Genomic DNA, 17035 nt, shown 5'->3' with positions numbered 1-17035 from the left:
CTTGTTTGTGTTGATTTTCATCACTATACTTGTATTTTAGCCTGTTGTATGTCGGAACTTTCGAAAGTGGACTCCATATGGGGGGAAGGGTCAATTTTGAATCCATCCTTATTAAATTTGGTACAGATATTTTTTTGTTCTTATAAAACCTGTTTTTTGTCAAATTTCGTCGCTTACTGCTATTATTAAGTCACTTAAGAGCGATATGGTCATTTTCTAATGGGGATCTAATATGGGGGTTAGGATCAATTATGAGCCGACCGTACCCAAATTTGGTAAAGTGATTATTGTTTCTGTTTGTGTTGAATTTCGTCATAAAATTGCCATTATTAAGCCAGTTATGATAAAATCAAATTTGGAAGATAGATTTTTGTTTTTATACAACTTGTTTATGTCGAATTTCGTCTCTATACTGCTACTGTTAAGTCAATTATGATCGTTAGAGTAATTTTCTGAATTGGGGTTGGTCAATTATGGTTCAATGACCGCAATACATCACAGTAAATTTTTTGTTTGTATAAAAAAAATTGTGCAAAATTTTATCTCGATTGCTGCCTAATTATATCGCTGTCGCTCCACTCTAACAAACTGTTATATATTTATATAACAAGTGTTAAAAAACGCATTCGAATGACCCATAAAAATTCTAAAAGTGTTTCTAGTCAAAAATCTATAAGAAAGATTCCTTGCAGAATCGTCTTGTAAATAATTAAACAAAAAAAATGTTTTTGAAGTGAATTCATAAAGTATTTGTAATGTTTTAATAAACAAACATTTTGTGGCTCTTTTAAAACCCATGTTTTGTAAACTGTAAATTTTGGCTCTTCAGACTCAAAAGTTTGCCGACCCCTGGTCTATTGGAATTTTGCCTGCAGGATTACCGGCATCGTAAACTGCATAGCAGAGATCGTCCCGGTGTCTTCTTTTGGCAACTTTGGCGTAAGATGGTGGCTCTTTTCCTTTTCCACTGTCTAGCCTATCTTTTCTCGCTTTTCGGTGCTTCTTTTGAGATATCCGTACCTTCGAGTTTATTTTCGCCGACGTGGTCGTCTTTGGGATATCTATCTTGGCGTTGTCACCCTTACTCTCATGATTCTGACTTGAGGTTCCTTTGAGTGAAGTATGGCTTGGCTTCGACTGTGTATTAGAAGACGGGGAGCTCTTTTTCTTCTTAGGTTTATTCTCGGTTGTCAACTCTTCGGGAGACCTGATCCTCTTTGCCTTAGATCTTGTGAGAGAGTCCGATTTTTCCTTTTGAGTGTCGTTGGATTGACTAATTATGATTTCCTGAAGCATCTTTTTCAACTTTCTCCTCTGTGCTACAGATAGTCTTTTCTTAGTAATAGGTTGTTTAGCTATGCTATCACTCACCTGTTTCACCATTTGTCCCACTTCATCCTTTTTGGGATTTGCTATAATGGTGTTGTTATTATCTTCTGAGGATTCAGTGTCGGAACCCTCACCTATATTTAAAGGCTGAGGTAGCTTAGAGCTCTCTCCGAGTACATCCTTCTCTTTCACCACTATGTTTTTGCTAAAGGCATGCTGTACACTTGACGCATTGTCCGCCACGGAGGCCAAGGTACCCACCTCCGTAGTAGTATTTTGCTCACGATTGCAGGATGACGACGACACGTGACTCGCGAGTGGATCAACACTTGCCGCCGGTACTGGGTTATTTAGGCCCTGCACCGTAACTTTCATCTTTTTATTTTTCATGTTTTTTTCCAGTTTTTGGTCGGCGGGGAATATAATATTGCCAGGTGGTGGACAATCTGCCCTCCCTCAGCTTGAGTCAAACTAAAACTGGGGGAGAACAGATGGTCCATCACCACCCCCTATCCGCCACCCGGGGACGCGCTCGGTAGGAAAAACGGGAAAACTCCCCCGAGTGACATTGAATAAGTATGTACTAATTTCTCCACTTACTCAATCATGTTTCGGAAAATGCCTATTAAAGCTTCCAAAACCGTAAAGTGTGTTGTTCAAATTTCATTAAATTCGATTCAGTCGTTTGTCATAATAAGACGTAATTGCATCACAAAAAGTATAAAAAATACAAATATTTCCTTTGTTTAATTTGTCAAAAATATTGATATTTATAAATTTTATTTAATTTTTAATTTAAATTTATTAATAATTAAAATTTTAATCCCCTTATTCACAAACAACATTTTTATTTTGTAAAAGGTTTATAAAACAAAATTTCCATACAAAATCTAATTTATAAAATAAAAATTTTGTTTGCGAATAAGGGGGTAAGTATATATGTAAGTAGAAATTACTTTTGTTTCTTAATTTTAAAAAAATTATAATTTTACCGCGTTCCGTATTTCGTCCCTTTCTGATTTTTTTGAATAAAGATATAACCAATCGAAACTTCTAATTAAAGATATATCTCTGTTTAAAATTTCGTAAAGTCGGCCCAGCCATTATTCACAAATGTACTTCTTGTTATTTTATAAAGCTACAATTGAGATATCATTGAGTTATGGCAACATTTAAAAAATGTATGAAAAAAGTGCCAAAAATGCAAAACATTTCCCTCTTTCCCTATTAAATACAGACTTCCCAAATTTAATAAATATTGCATCATTTGTAGAATAAATATTTAGAAAACACGAAACTCCACTTTTTACCCAATTTAAGTTTTCTAAAATATACCTTTTGACTGAATACAGCAAAATACTTCTCAAGTATTTGCATATTTCCGAAAAAGTACCTAAACTACACATAATTACCAGTTTTTACCAGTTAAGTTTGAATTACCCACATGCCTATTTCCCCGTCAGGTCCAACTTTCGCAACGAATTTTTCCCAATACATATTTTTGACACTTTAAAAGCTAAATCGAAAGTATTTAGTTTTAGAATCACTTTTTAAGGACAAGTAATTTTGCCTGTTTTTCATCATTTCCCGCATTTTTTACCCGCTTTGGTCAAACTTTCGCAACGTAACTTTGCTAATACATATTTCTGACACTTTAGAATGCTAAATCGAAAATATTTTCGCATTAGAATAGACAAAAATAAGTTTTTATGCACAAAAGTACCAAGTTTGCCCTTTTTTCGCCGTTTTCACCCATTTTTTACCCCCTTCTAGTCCAATTTTCGAAAAGTAATATAGCCTATTGACGCTTCCAGACATATATCTTCCTACGTTCCAAATTTGAAAAAACTCGGTCCATCCGTTTAGGCGTGATTGACGCACAAACAAATAAACAAACTTACAAAGAAATTTATAAAAGTATTATTATTATTATATTATATACCAAAGTATATGTATTCTGAGCCCTTATTTAATTTTAAGACGATTTAGCAGTGAAATTCCTCATAAACGATATTACTTAACAGGAAAAATCTCGCAACTAAATTGTATGCGGATCGGTCCATAACTGCCCCTACCTCCCATATTAGGTCCTCTTCAGAATATGACATGAATTAAATTCGACATAAACAGTTTTATACCCTTATTCTATAACTTAAACGTTCGTTCTGTTACCGTTCTTAACATAAATTTGTATTCTATAAACATTTTGTGTAGAATATTTTTTTAACATAAAAGTGCTCTGTTAGTAACTAAATGAAATGTTAATTTCAACAATAGGTTTTTTGTAGTGATTTTCCTTTTGTTTCATTAAATTGCAGAAAAAAAGAGATTTATGGAAATTCAAATATTTAGGGGTAAAAAAGGAAAAATAGCCGAAACAATGGGTACAATGTGTAGCCTAAACGTAAATGTGTACTACACATACAAAATAAGTAAAATTCGCATATCTCAGAACTTGCAACTGCAAATTTTGTATAGACAATTTTAACATCCATATAAACATATAAATGAGCAGAATTTTTGAGTTAGAATATTGCACTAACATCTTTAACATCCATGTGAATATTTGCGGTAAAATTTGCCGGATTAGCAATAGGCAGGATGATATTACATAAATGACTAAATTCTACATTTTAATTTTGCATATTTTTTACATTTATTTGCAATTTTTTCCCCGAATAGCTAAAAAAAAAAATTAACAAAAATAACAATAATAATTTTGACACACAATGTTTGTTACCGTATGAAATAAAATTTAAAATATTTTACCACATCAAACTTTTTTAAAATTTCGAACAAATTATTTTTTAATTTGTTCTAAACTAATATTTGTATTTTTATTTTTAAATTGGTAGCACTTTTATCGACGTTAAAATTAACTTGTATAATTTTACACGTTAACTCCTAACGTCTATAAATTTTAAATTTATATGAAATCGCCTTTGAACCTTAGCAACAAAACACAACTATTATTACAGAATACAAAATATTCATGTTTACGCTTTTGTTTCTGTACATTTACAGAAACGAACGAAAAGTTATATAATAAGGGTATTATTCTATAATTTTTCGTTATGTTATGTTAAAAAACAAAAACTATATATATATATATATATATATATTTCACTACATAACTACTAAACCGTTTTACATAAAAATCTCCTTATCAGAAGTTAAAAAAGATAAAATATGATATTGATTGGATTTCTAGGTTAAATATAAAAAAAACATGGCAAAGAAATTTGGCAACATTCAGTATATTTTTGGAATCAACTTTTTGATCTGGATTTTTCCTTCATGAAATTTTGCACGACAATAGTTTTATCGTGGAAGGTACAACAAATCCGTATAAATACACCTACACCACTAATTTCGGGCCTGTTGTGATCTTATCCACTTCTTGTTATATTTATAACGCTAAAGATCATGATATACATATACTTCTTATAGTATATGAGAATTATTATTTAGTTAAATTTTTAATCAAAAATTTATTTTTATTTGAAAACTCTTAAATGTTTGTAGATCCTTAACCTAATACTTCCATCCCTTAAATTTTCCTCCGGAAAACTATTCTTGATACATCAGATCTTGACTGAATGTCTGCGATGCCACATTTGTATGCAGAATAGGGAAAATAATATATATTTCACAAAAATTCGATTTTTATCTAACCTTACAATTTATATTTATATAGCTCTTTAAAAATTTACTTTAAATAACTCTCAATTCGAGAAAATAATAAAGATCCGTAATCACTCATTTTTTCCATACAAAGCGAATCAAAAATAAAAAATTTATTGTTAAAGTTAAATATACCATCAAATAATTATTTGATATAAATTCGGTTGCCTTTTTTTAAATGCAGCTCAAATCTAAAAACCCATGAAATACATACATATGTATTTGACTACTCATTAGAGTGCCACGTAAGACAGCACTTTTTCAAATCTTATATACATAGGTAGACCTCTCAAACCACGAACATAAAGCATTGTTCTTATAAAATTTGGATGAATTCATCTTTCGATATCTTTTTATACTTTTAGAAAATTATCCACCAAAAGCTTAGACCATTTAAGAGGTTTGTGATTACTTAGTGTGATGCGAGTGGGATATACATATATATAAAAAATATTTTAACTCCAAAAGCTAAGTTTTTGAGTTAAAATATTATTTTTTTTCACATATGCCCCTTGCATCCACTAAGTGACCACAAAGCTCTTAAAGGAAATGGTCTAAGCTTTCTTTTTGAGTAAAAAATACAACAAAAACGTTCATTTTTAAAAAATAGGGGAAAATTAAGTGACAAATATTGAAAAAAAAAAAAATATTCTTGAGTTAAAAAATAAATTTTTGATGGATGTCCCACTCGCATCCCATTATGGGACTACTAAGCCCTTCAAGGAAATTGACCCCCTCTAAGCCCGGCAGTTCTTGACCAATAGAGCTGAATGGTCTATAACTCCAAAACTATACATTTTGTTGACCAAAAGACATGGTAACATTTTTGTCAAAATTGGAGGGTTATACCCAATGTATATTTGTTCCCCAAAAAAAAACTGAAAAAAAGTGTCAAAACCCGATTTTATCAAAAAATCCATTTTATCAATTATATTCCATGTCTTAAAAAATAGTCTTAAAATTTTTTATTTGATGTATTAAAGTGTACCTAAAAAGGCATGCTATCATAAAATGGGGAAACATTTTGTTGTTTGAAACGAAGCCTAATACATACATATATTAAACAAGTAAGAAATTATAGTCGGAAGTAGCAGACCATATAATACCCTATCTCAAATATGTGAATAAAGTAAGATTTATTTTTCATAATAAAGCGTTTAATTCAAATTGAACCTTGCCTCCGATATATTTAAGCAGTTTATTGGTGAAAAACTAATTTTCTGAAAGAGGATTTATATCGGGGCTGAAAATGTGGACCGATCCTCATAAAATTTGGTGGATACATCTACGTTTACATAAAAGTATTTTTCTTGAATTTCATCTCTACATTAGCCTTATTAAGCGAATTGAGGATATTTAACTAATTTTCTGAAGGGTCTTTATATGAGGGCTAGGGTCAAGTGAGGCCCTACTATTAAAAAATTCGGAACGGTCATCAAGGCAAGTATGAAACTTAGATGTACCGCTTTTTGTCGAGATACGAGTATATTAAACATAATTGTGAGCTCAAAAGCCATATTCAGGAGGTCCAGTTGTATGGGGGCTTGGTGAAATTATGGACCGACTTAAACCATTTTCATAGGACTTCGTCCCTGAAGCAATAGCAAATCATATACCAAATTTTATTGAATTATCTTCAAAATTGTGACCAGTAGTTTGGTCACAATTCGGGAGTTCAGTTGTATGGGGCTAGGTGAAATAATTAACCGATCTTAACCATTTCAGTCATCGTTCCTGACAGATGGGGGGCCGGACAGACGGACGGATATAAATGAACTCAGAAAATGATTCCAATTGGTATACTTTAAGATGAGTGTAGGACCAATATTATTGTGCGTTACAAACATCAGCATAAACCCAATATACCCTCCCCACTAAAGTTGTGTAGGGTATGAAGTTTAAGTAAGAAATTTGAATTAGTATAAATATATCATATAATAAATAAAGTCACCTCTTTTATTATTTACTCCAACGAACGTCTTATTTGAAGAGAAGTATAAAAAAGACTAAATCTAAAGAATATAGAACCCATGTTATGCACTTATACTATTACATAGTCATGGTTAAACTCTTTATTAACACCTATGCGGTATGTTTATACAATTTACATAGTACCTAGAAAAAGTACATATACACTAGAGTGTCCACAAAAAAGTCGACATTGGAATCTTGTTCGTCTAAACCCCGCAAAAAGATTCCCCTTTCCAGATATTGAGATAGCCGAAATTTGAACTCGATTAAACGACGTTAACACGAGCCGCTTGTCGCTCAAAGTTTGAAAAAATCCAAATTTGTGACCTAAAAGCTCACATATGAAGCTATAACACCAGAACAGTAAATAATAGAAACAAGCTCAGTATCTCAAAACAAACTAATATTGTTCTTCAAAATTTGTATTATTTATATGTATACAAAATTCTAGTTACTTTGAGTCAGAGTTACAACAGCTTTTATCCCCAAAAACGTGACATGGTCGCGGTAGGAGCATACTTCTTATATTTTGATATTATGTGATAAATATTGATATTGTTGATAAATATTTTTACATATTATTGTTAAAGAATCATATTGTACATAGATTAAGTATTTCAAAAAGATATAAAACACAAAAATTGGTTGAAAAATTTAAAAGTTATTAAAAATTCCCCAGGTCATTAACGTGTTTCAGAGCAGATGATTAGAGAATGTGGAAAAAATTTAACTTATTTTGAAAAATATTCCAATAAAAATATTTTATTACATAAAATATATCTCGAAGATAACGTGAACCTATTCTGAATTATGATAAAAAAAATAATTCTTTACATTCAAAACTCCACTTTCAGTATTTTTAAACTTTGTTAAACAAATTTTAAAATTTTTGAAATATCACCGGGGGATTTAGGACTTAACTCCTTCACTTGTACGGGACAACGGTCTCCCAAGATTTTTTTTACATTTTTTTCGATTTAGATAGTAATTTTGAGTTCACAGCTACCGTAAAGGGTTATTTCCAAAGAACACCAAGTTATTTCATAGAATATCATGGGCACTACATGCTAAAAAGGATAATATCCTGCGAAATCCTTCGAAAACACTTTTCCATTTTCCATCAAAAATGATAAATATACGTCAAAATAATGTGTGTAGTGAAGTCATATCCATAAAAAGTTCAGGGGTTTAGTTTGTGCGTGAAAGGGTTAAACATAACTAGAGTTTATAAAACAGTTAACCGAAAACCCGGTTTTTATTTCATATTTCGGTTTTTCGCAAGGGTATATATAACTTTGTCATTCCGTGTGTAACACCAAGAAATATTCATCTGAGTCGATTTAGCTATGTCCGTCTGTCTGTGTAAAACACGCTCACGATAAAACGAAGCAATAGAGTTTAACCAAAATCACCCAAAATGTTCTCGGTTCACACCGGGAAAAGTTATGAATCAAAATTTAAAACAACCTCGAAAAAAAATAAGCATTTTTTACACATTCTGATGTAATTTTCTCGAAAATTATGCAAGACAATTCCATGAAAATCACCATACATTCATTTCTACACAAGAGCTTGATCCCTGCTGAAAATTGCCAGAATCGGTCGACAATTTCATATACCTCCCATACAAAAGTACATATTCCCGGAAAATGGGTTTTTTGTTAATAACTTCCGTCACAATGTCGATATCATCACAAAATTTCACAAATTAAAATCTTGTGTGAATAGAATTCATCCAGAGAAAAAAATTTCTGGATCAGTCCATAATTGGTCATAGCTCCCATACAAGGTCCCATCCCGAAAATCACTTAAGATATCCATATAAAATTTGGTACAAATATTACTTATATGCAAAGAAATATTACTGTGAATTTTTTTTCCCAACGGTCCATAATTGGTCATAGCTCCCATACAAGGTCCCTTCCCGAAAATCACTTAAACGCGCATAACTCATTACTAAATTAAGATATCCATATAAAATTTGGTACAAGTATTGCTTATATGCACAAAAATATTACTGAGAAATTCCGATCGGTCCATAACTGGTCATAGCTCCCATACAAGGTCCCCTCCCGAAAATCACTTAAACGCACATAACTCATTACTAAATTAAGATATCCATATAAAGTTTGGTAGAAGTATTGCTCATATACAAAGAAAATCACTTAAGATATCCATATAAAATTTGGTACAAGTATTACTTATATGCATAGAAATATTACTGTGAAAGTTTTTCCGATCGGTCCATAATTGGTCATAGTTCCCATACAAGGTCCATTACTAAATTCAGATATCCATATAAAGTTTGGTAGAAGTATTGCTCATATGCACAAAAATATTACTGAGAAATTCCGATCGGTCCATAACTGGTCATAGCTCCCATACAAGCTCCCCTCCCGAAAATCACTTAAACGCACATAACTCATTACTAAATTCAGATATCCATATAAAGTTTGGTAGAAGTATTGCTCATATACAAAGAAATATTACTGTGAAATTGTTTTTTCTATCGGTCCATAATTGATCATAGCTGCTATACAAGGTCCCTTTCAGAAAAACACTTAAAGTTACTCATTATCAAATAGTGATATAATTAAATACTATTCTTTTACATAAATACTATTTTTGTACACATAAATGCTATTTCAAAATTTTTTCACGATCGGTCCATCCTTGGTCATATCTCCCATACAAGGTTCCCTCCCGAAAATCACTTAAACGCACATAACTCATTACCAAATATTGATATCCATACATTTAGCACAAATATTGCTCTTATATACATAAATTACACTATAAAATTGTTTTACGATCGGTCCATATTTGGTCATAGCTCCCATACTAGGTCCCCTCCAGAAAATCACTTAAACGCACATTACTCATTACCAAATAAAGCTATTGATACAAAATTTGGCTCAAATATTAGTTTTGTATACAAAAATTCTATTTCAAGATTTTTTCACGATCGGTTCATAACATGGGTGCGGTCGGTCCCATACAAGGTTCCCTTCAGAAAATCAGTTAAACACACATTACTTATTACTAAATTACGATATAGATACAAAATTTGACAGAAATATAGCTTTTATGCCGCTTGTCGCTCAAAGTTTGAAAAAATCCAAATTTGTGACCTAAAAGCTCACATATGAAGCTATAACACCAGAACAGTAAATAATAGAAACAAGCTCAGTATCTCAAAACAAACTAATATTGTTCTTCAAAATTTGTATTATTTATATGTATACAAAATTCTAGTTACTTTGAGTCAGAGTTACAACAGCTTTTATCCCCAAAAACGTGACATGGTCGCGGTAGGAGCATACTTCTTATATTTTGATATTATGTGATAAATATTGATATTGTTGATAAATATTTTTACATATTATTGTTAAAGAATCATAATGTACATAGATTAAGTATTTCAAAAAGATATAAAACACAAAAATTGGTTGAAAAATTTAAAAGTTATTAAAAATTCCCCAGGTCATTAACGTGTTTCAGAGCAGATGATTAGAGAATGTGGAAAAAATTTAACTTATTTTGAAAAATATTCCAATAAAAATATTTTATTACATAAAATATATCTCGAAGATAACGTGAACCTATTCTGAACTATGATAAAAAAAAATAATTCTTTACATTCAAAACTCCACTTTCAGTATTTTTAAACTTTGTTAAACAAATTTTAAAATTTTTGAAATATCACCAGGGGATTTAGGACTTAACTCCTTCACTTGTACGGGACAACGGTCTCCCAAGATTTTTTTTACATTTTTTTCGATTTAGATAGTAATATTGAGTTCACAGCTACCGTAAAGGGTTATTTCCAAAGAACACCAAGTTATTTCATAGAATATCATGGGCACTACATGCTAAAAAGGATAATATCCTGCGAAATCCTTCGAAAACACTTTTTCCATTTTCCATCAAAAATGATAAATATACGTCAAAATAATGTGTGTAGTGAAGTCATATCCATAAAAAGTTCAGGGGTTTAGTTTGTGCGTGAAAGGGTTAAACATAACTAGAGTTTATAAACCAGTTAACCGAAAACCCGGTTTTTATTTCATATTTCGGTTTTTCGCAAGGGTATATATAACTTTGTCATTCCGTGTGTAACACCAAGAAATATTCATCTGAGTCGATTTAGCTATGTCCGTCTGTCTGTGTAAAACACGCTCACGATAAAACGAAGCAATAGAGTTTAACCAAAATCACCCAAAATGTTCTCGGTTCACACCGGGAAAAGTTATGAATCAAAATTTAAAACAACCTCGAAAAAAATAAGCATTTTTTACACATTTTGATGTAATTTTCTCGAAAATTATGCAAGACAATTCCATGAAAATCACCATACATTCATTTCTACACAAGAGCTTGATCCCTGCTGAAAATTGCCAGAATCGGTCGACAATTTCATATACCTCCCATACAAAAGTACATATTCCCGGAAAATGGGTTTTTTGTTAATAACTTCCGTCACAATGTCGATATCATCACAAAATTTTACAAATTAAAATCTTGTGTGAATAGAATTCATCCAGAGAAAAAAATTTCTGGATCAGTCCATAATTGGACATAGCTCCCATACAAGGTCCCCTCCCGAAAATCACTTAAACGCGCATAACTCATTACTAAATTAAGATATTCATATAAAATTAGGTACAAGTATTACTTATATGCAAAGAAATATTACTGTGAAATTTTTTTCCGAGCGATCCATAATTGGTCATTGCTCCCATACAAGGTGCCCTCCCGAAAATCACTTAAGATATCCATATAAAATTTGGTACAAATATTACTTATATGCAAAGAAATATTACTGTGAATTTTTTTTCCCAACGGTCCATAATTGGTCATAGCTCCCATACAAGGTCCCTTCCCGAAAATCACTTAAACGCGCATAACTCATTACTAAATTAAGATATCCATATAAAATTTGGTACAAGTATTGCTTATATGCACAAAAATATTACTGAGAAATTCCGATCGGTCCATAACTGGTCATAGCTCCCATACAAGGTCCCCTCCCGAAAATCACTTAAACGCACATAACTCATTACTAAATTAAGATATCCATATAAAGTTTGGTAGAAGTATTGCTCATATACAAAGAAAATCACTTAAGATATCCATATAAAATTTGGTACAAGTATTACTTATATGCATAGAAATATTACTGTGAAAGTTTTTCCGATCGGTCCATAATTGGTCATAGTTCCCATACAAGGTCCATTACTAAATTCAGATATCCATATAAAGTTTGGTAGAAGTATTGCTCATATGCACAAAAATATTACTGAGAAATTCCGATCGGTCCATAACTGGTCATAGCTCCCATACAAGCTCCCCTCCCGAAAATCACTTAAATGCACATAACTCATTACTAAATTCAGATATCCATATAAAGTTTGGTAGAAGTATTGCTCATATACAAAGAAATATTACTGTGAAATTGTTTTTTCTATCGGTCCATAATTGATCATAGCTGCTATACAAGGTCCCTTTCAGAAAAACACTTAAAGTGATAGTGATATAATTAAATACTATTCTTTTACATAAATACTATTTTTGTACACATAAATGCTATTTCAAAATTTTTTCACGATCGGTCCATCCTTGGTCATAGCTCCCATACAAGGTTCCCTCCCGAAAATCACTTAAACGCACATAACTCATTACCAAATATTGATATCCATACATTTATCACAAATATTGCTCTTATATACATAAATTACACTATAAAATTGTTTTACGATCGGTCCATAATTGGTCATAGCTCCCATACAAGGTCCTTTTACGAAAATCTCTTAAACGCACATTTCTCATTACCAAATAAAGCTATTGATACAAAATTTGGCTCAAATATTAGTTTTGTATACAAAAATTCTATTTCAAGATTTTTTCACGATCGGTTCATAACATGGGTGCGGTCGGTCCCATACAAGGTTCCCTTCAGAAAATCAGTTAAACACACATTACTTATTACTAAATTACGATATAGATACAAAATTTGACAGAAATATATCTTTTATGTACAGAAATTTTGCTTAAAGAATTTTTTACGATCGGTCTAAATTTGGTCATATCTCCCATACTAGGTCCCGCACCTAAAAGCGCTTTAACCGTATTTAACTAGTTGCATTATCATTTTGTGTAGAACAAAATTATATATACATATGTATTTTGAAAATCCTTAAATCTTTCACACACATGCATACTGCAAATTACTAAATATTGCTAAGCGCTATAAAAATATAAAAGAAAATGGCGTTTGTAATGTTCAATAAATGTTGGAATTGTAATAGATTTAAGTTTTCTAAATCTTGGGATTTTTCTATTTAAGACATGAGAAAATTTATTTCTACAAATATTTGATCAATTAGAAAAGTATTAATATAAAAGTAGCTGGTGGAGGGTATTTAAGATTCGGCTCAGCCGAATATAGCACTCTAACTTGTTTTAAACATTGATTTTCGGTTAACCGGGTTATCCAGTTTTTGAGTCTCGTTTAACCGGTTTCAAAAAATTAAATTTTTTAGTACAAAATTTTATGTTTTTTTTATTTTTTATTGTGATTCACATTTTAAAAATTTTTAGATACAAAATTTTAAACCTTGTTTTCCATTTGTGTATATAAAAACAGACCTAAGTAAGAAATATTATGCATAAAAAATGGAGATTTACAATTTCAGACAATCAGGAAATTAGTAAAAAGTTGTCATTTAAACCAATAATGGTAGTGCTGGACATACATTTATCCCTCCTATGACTACATCCATACACCTAACGAATCAATAATATCTTCAGATCTGTGTAGGTTTGTTTTCTTATGATATATTAATGTCCATATCCTCCATGTCTGGAAGAGGTTATAGGCTACTTTTTGTTTTGAAATTTGAATTGGGCGAGGAGCCACGCCCCTATTAAGAAAATATTAAATCAGTATATCTGTGATAATATAACAGTTAGAGTCCTCAAATTTTATCGGAGCCACTTTAGTGTCAATATGATTATTTAGGACATAAAGTAGGCGGACTAGCAGCAGAGGGCTGCTCCTCCCATATAAATTAAATAGAAAAATTCGTTTATCTTGGAAACTATTACAATTAGAATCTTAAAATTAGAATCTTAAATTTTGCACGAAGAACTTTAACATGGAGGCTTGGAGCCCCCAGATATTCATATGAACATTTTGAGAATAACGGGTGGACTTTCAATGGGGGCTTGGCACCTCCCATATGAATTAAAACTAATAGAACTATATTCTTCAAATTTTGCACGAAGAACTTTAATATTCATCAGAACCTTTTGGAGAAAAAAGGGCGGACTTTCATCTGGAAGGGCTTGGAGCGCCCATATGAATTAAATAGAAAAATTCGTATATCTGAGAAACTATTAGGACTAGAATCTTCAAATTTTACATGAAGAACTTTGACATTCATCTAAACATTTAGATAATAACGAGCGGACTTTCAATGGGGTGCTTGCCACCTCCCATATGAATTAAATACAAAATTTGGTTTATCTAGATTCTTCAAATTTTGCAAGAAGAACTTTAATATTCATCTGAATATTTTGGAGAAAAAAGGCGGACTTTCCTTAAACAGAAAAATTTGTATATCTGAGAAACTATAAGAACTAGAATCTTAAAATTGTACATGAAGAACTTTGTCATTCATGTGAACATTTAGAGAATAACGGGCGGACTTTCAATGGATGGCTTGGCATCTCTTATATGAATTAAATACAAAATTTCGCATATCTGGTAAACTATTAGATTATTAAAATTTTTCATAGATTACATTAAAATCTTAATAACGTTCGGGAAAATTGGCCATTTGACCGCATTAAAACTCCTTCTACATGCTTAATTTCATGATTCTAGGTTCAATATTATAGAAAATTCAAAAAGTACCTTTTGTAGAACGAAGTACCAAAAAGTCCCCCTTTATGTGTTCTCACTTAATCCGGGCTCTACATACATATTTAATTTCATGTTTCTAGGTTCAATAGAAAATTCAAAAAGTACCTTTTGTCGAACGAAAATGTATCAAAAAGTGCCCTTTTATAGGTTCTCGCCTAATCAAAGCCCTGCGTGCTAAATTTCACGTTTCGAGGGTCAATATTATAAAAATTCAAAAAGTACCTTTTATAAAACGAAAAAGTACCAAACAGTCCCCATTTATGTGTTCTCACCTCATCCGAGCTCTACATACTACATTTAATTTTTCTTTGCTCAGCTTTGTTTTTATAAACAATAAAAAAATGTACCGTATGATTATGTGTTTTGTCGTTGTAGTTTACAGTTTCTGTTTGAGCATGAATAAAAAATCTCAATTTTATATGAAATTTTCAGATTTTTGCTCATATCTCCGGTATTTATTGACCGATTTTGCTGATTTTATATAGCGATCTTCACGAAAGCATGTCTTAAGAATTACGGAAGATTCGGATCTCGCCGATATCTGCGGTCTTCTAAAAACTGATTTCAACAAACACAGACAGACAGACGGACATAGCTTAACACTTTCACGCACAAAACCAAACCCGATGACCTTTTATGGATATAACTTCACCACACACTTTATTTTGACGTATATCGATAATTATTGATCAAAAATGGAAAAAGTGTTTTTAAAGGATATCGCAGGATATTATCCTTTTTAGCATGTAGTGACATCAAATTCTAAAAGATAACGTATTTTTCTATGGAAATAACAATTTACTGTAGCTGTGAACACGAAATTAGGCTCTAAATCGAGAAAAATGTAAAAAATCTTGGGACACCGGTGTCTCGCATACGTGAAAGAGTTAATCAACTCCGCTACCTATAGGGATCGAGAATATATATACTTTATGGGGTCGGAAAATTATATTATAGAAATTACAAACGGAATGACAAACTTATATATACCATTCTCTCGATGGTGAAGGGTATAAATATCTCGAATTTATTGAAAACAAGTTTGAGTGCTATATTCGGCTGTGTCGAATCTTAAATACCCTCCACCATTATATGTATCCTTCATTTTCATTACGCCTTAAACTATACCATGTAAAACGTAACTAGCACTTAAAAGACTGTTGTTACATAATGTACTAAATTTAACAAATTGTTAGCTTAGTACGCAAACGTAACAAGTCCTCTTTTGAAAATTTTACAGGAGAAGCAAAAAACTTCATTACTTCTCTTGTATTTCATATTTTCAAAATCTGTAAACGTAGTTTTTTCTTAGATTTCTCCTTTTTTTAATATCGGTAGTAAAACAATTTAAAAATAATGCTGTTGAATATTTATGGCGGTTTTTTAGGACTTAGTACGTTTTCTTTTTCTGAATTTTTATTTTTTGCAGGACTTAGCACATTTTCATATAACTTTTTCCTTACGTACAGCTTCTATTTTGAAGATAATTTGGTATAATTTCATACAAATATTTTGCTGTGTCCTTTGGACGAAGTGTATAATATTTTCGATACGGCTGCTCGAAAAAGAGATTAAACAGAAATAAACATGTTGAGAAGCTAGTAATCGTGATCAAATTTGGAGCAAGTTATTTTTTTGTATTGAAAAAATATGTAGTAAAGAATGGCGGACATCGGACTTTATTTGATCCTTTCTTTTTACATGACTAATAATTGCGTTTATAATAGCAAATTGTAAGGACTTTTTTTCTTTGTATATTTTTATTGTTTTGGGGACTTAGCACGTTTGCATACCGGATCAAAAGTACATGTTTAGAGTATAAAAAATGTAATTTTTTTGATTATATCATGTGTATTTCAAGTTATATTACCATTCTGCATCAAAATCTCAATTTCTATAAAAAGTGGACTTGTTACGTTTGCGTACTAAGCTAACGAAATGTTAAACAATAATAAATATTTAACATAATTTGTATCTGTGTGAAAATGGAAATAAAGATGTACATATTTTATTTGTAAAAACGTGTGATCCGATTTTTACGATTTTCAACATTGTTTATCGTAGTATCAAAATCTATATGTCGGACAAAATCATTGATCTGCATTATTTTATTTAAAAAATGAA

General features: G+C 31.2%; 1 protein-coding gene across 4 annotated transcripts in view; it reads right to left on the bottom strand.

Moving 5' to 3' along the window:
* The window catches only part of LOC119611996 (flightin), a 149292-nt gene that overhangs the window by 101156 nt on the left and 31101 nt on the right, over positions 1-17035 (bottom strand). For 2 of the 4 annotated variants that reach the window (XM_037967723.1, XM_037967716.1), the window contains exon 1: positions 6965-7032. The exons of the other annotated variants lie outside the window; for them this stretch is intronic. The gene's annotated coding sequence lies outside the window, so the exon portion shown is untranslated. Of the gene's footprint in view, positions 1-6964; positions 7033-17035 lie in introns of those variants that run through there. 4 annotated transcript variants of the gene reach the window in all.

The sequence above is a fragment of the Lucilia sericata genome, unplaced genomic scaffold (genome assembly GCF_015586225.1).
Source record: "Lucilia sericata isolate MDLA Ls3-8-SP2 unplaced genomic scaffold, ASM1558622v1 Contig000032F_arrow, whole genome shotgun sequence".
NCBI classification, from domain to species: Eukaryota; Metazoa; Arthropoda; class Insecta; order Diptera; family Calliphoridae; genus Lucilia; species Lucilia sericata.
This window is presented reverse-complemented; position numbering and strand designations above follow the sequence as displayed.